Below are 2500 nucleotides of genomic sequence, written 5' to 3'. Positions count from 1 at the left end.
GGTGCTGTAAGCTTTTTGGACATTTTTCACTTAGTATATAATAATTTTGCCAAAAAATAGAGTCAATGCCCGATCTCTGAATATTAACAGGTTTGGGCCTGGTTAGTACATGGATGGGAGACTGCCTGGGAATACCAGGTGCTGTAAGCTTTTTGGACATTTTTCACTTAGTATATAATAATTTTGCCAAAAAATAGAGTCAATGCCCGATCTCTGAATCTTAGCAGGTTTAGGTCTGGTTAGCACTTTGATGAGAGACTGCCTGGGAATACCAGGTGCTTTAATCTCTTTGGAAAATTTCACGAATTATATAATAATCTTTCATTAAAAAAAAAAAAAAAAAAAAGAGTCAATGTTCGATCTCTGAATCTTAGCAGGTTTAGGTATGGTTAGCACTTTGATGAGAGACTGCCTAGGAATACCAGGTGCTTTAAGCTTTTGGGTTTTCTTTCCTACTTATATAATGTACTGGCGATTAGATTGGCTGGTCTTTAAATAGCCCTCTCTTTGCTGCTGTCTTCGCTTACGGCCATACCAACCTGGCTATGCCCGATCTCATCTGATCTCGGAAGCTAAGCAGGTTTGGGCCTGGTTAGTACTTGGATGGGAGACCGCCTGGGAATACCAGGTGCTGTAAGCTTTTTGGACATTTTTCACTTAGTATATAATAATTTTGCCAAAAAATAGAGTCAATGCCCGATCTCTGAATATTAGCAGGTTTGGGCCTGGTTAGTACATGGATGGGAGACTGCCTGGGAATACCAGGTGCTGTAAGCTTTTTGGACATTTTTCACTTAGTATATAATAATTTTGCCAAAAAATAGAGTCAATGCCCGATCTCTGAATCTTAGCAGGTTTAGGTCTGGTTAGCACTTTGATGAGAGACTGCCTAGGAATACCAGGTGCTTTAAGCTTTTGGGTTTTCTTTCCTACTTATATAATGTACTGGCGATTAGATTGGCTGGTCTTTAAATAGCCCTCTCTTTGCTGCTGTCTTCGCTTACGGCCATACCAACCTGGCTATGCCCGATCTCGTCTGATCTCGGAAGCTAAGCAGGTTTGGGCCTGGTTAGTACTTGGATGGGAGACCGCCTGGGAATACCAGGTGCTGTAAGCTTTTCGGACATTTTTCACTTAGTATATAATAATTTTGCCAAAAAATAGAGTCAATGCCCGATCTCTGAATATTAACAGGTTTGGGCCTGGTTAGTACATGGATGGGAGACCGCCTGGGAATACCAGGTGCTGTAAGCTTTTTGGACATTTTTCACTTAGTATATAATAATTTTGCCAAAAAATAGAGTCAATGCCCGATCTCTGAATCTTAGCAGGTTTAGGTCTGGTTAGCACTTTGATGAGAGACTGCCTGGGAATACCAGGTGCTTTAATCTCTTTGGAAAATTTCACGAATAATATAATAATCTTTCTTTAAAAAAAAAAAAGGGTCAATGCCCGATCTCTGAATCTTAGCAGGTTTAGGTATGGTTAGCACTTTGATGAGAGACTGCCTAGGAATACCAGGTGCTTTAAGCTTTTGGGTTTTCTTTCCTACTTATATAATGTACTGGCGATTAGATTGGCTGGTCTTTAAATAGCCCTCTCTTTGCTGCTGTCTTCGCTTACGGCCATACCAACCTGGCTATGCCCGATCTCGTCTGATCTCGGAAGCTAAGCAGGTTTGGGCCTGGTTAGTACTTGGATGGGAGACCGCCTGGGAATACCAGGTGCTGTAAGCTTTTTGGACATTTTTCACTTAGTATATAATAATTTTGCCAAAAAATAGAGTCAATGCCCGATCTCTGAATATTAACAGGTTTGGGCCTGGTTAGTACATGGATGGGAGACTGCCTGGGAATACCAGGTGCTGTAAGCTTTTTGGACATTTTTCACTTAGTATATAATAATTTTGCCAAAAAATAGAGTCAATGCCCGATCTCTGAATCTTAGCAGGTTTAGGTCTGGTTAGCACTTTGATGAGAGACTGCCTGGGAATACCAGGTGCTTTAATCTCTTTGGAAAATTTCACGAATTATATAATAATCTTTCATTTAAAAAAAAAAAAAAAAAAAAAGAGTCAATGCCCGATCTCTGAATCTTAGCAGGTTTAGGTATGGTTAGCACTTTGATGAGAGACTGCCTAGGAATACCAGGTGCTTTAAGCTTTTGGGTTTTCTTTCCTACTTATATAATGTACTGGCGATTAGATTGGCTGGTCTTTAAATAGCCCTCTCTTTGCTGCTGTCTTCGCTTACGGCCATACCAACCTGGCTATGCCCGATCTCATCTGATCTCGGAAGCTAAGCAGGTTTGGGCCTGGTTAGTACTTGGATGGGAGACCGCCTGGGAATACCAGGTGCTGTAAGCTTTTTGGACATTTTTCACTTAGTATATAATAATTTTGCCAAAAAATAGAGTCAATGCCCGATCTCTGAATATTAGCAGGTTTGGGCCTGGTTAGTACATGGATGGGAGACTGCCTGGGAATACCAGGTGCTGTAAG

The 2500-nt window shown here is 41.0% G+C and overlaps 5 non-coding genes across 5 annotated transcripts in view; all 5 read left to right on the top strand.

The window, feature by feature from the left end:
- LOC128008453 (5S ribosomal RNA) overlaps positions 1–13 on the top strand; it is a 119-nt gene extending 106 nt beyond the window's left edge. Inside the window, exon 1 of the ribosomal RNA XR_008180194.1 lies at positions 1–13. This exon is cut by the window's left edge and continues 106 nt beyond it. This is a non-coding gene — a ribosomal RNA (5S ribosomal RNA).
- A 508-nt stretch (positions 14–521) lies between these two features.
- On the top strand, positions 522–640 carry LOC128000828 (5S ribosomal RNA). The gene has a single exon (XR_008173602.1). It is a non-coding gene; the product is annotated as a 5S ribosomal RNA (ribosomal RNA).
- Positions 641–998: 358 nt separating this feature from the next.
- On the top strand, positions 999–1117 carry LOC128008452 (5S ribosomal RNA). The gene has a single exon (XR_008180192.1). It is a non-coding gene; the product is annotated as a 5S ribosomal RNA (ribosomal RNA).
- Positions 1118–1617: 500 nt separating this feature from the next.
- LOC128008451 (5S ribosomal RNA) lies at positions 1618–1736 on the top strand. Its single transcript, XR_008180191.1, has one exon. It is a non-coding gene; the product is annotated as a 5S ribosomal RNA (ribosomal RNA).
- Positions 1737–2246: 510 nt separating this feature from the next.
- On the top strand, positions 2247–2365 carry LOC128000710 (5S ribosomal RNA). The gene has a single exon (XR_008173489.1). It is a non-coding gene; the product is annotated as a 5S ribosomal RNA (ribosomal RNA).
- Positions 2366–2500: the final 135 nt, after the last annotated feature.

The sequence above is a fragment of the Carassius gibelio genome, chromosome B22 (genome assembly GCF_023724105.1).
Source record: "Carassius gibelio isolate Cgi1373 ecotype wild population from Czech Republic chromosome B22, carGib1.2-hapl.c, whole genome shotgun sequence".
In the NCBI taxonomy this organism is placed as follows: domain Eukaryota; kingdom Metazoa; phylum Chordata; class Actinopteri; order Cypriniformes; family Cyprinidae; genus Carassius; species Carassius gibelio.
The sequence above is the reverse complement of the archived record's forward strand: the minus strand, read 5'-3'. Positions and strand labels throughout refer to the sequence as shown.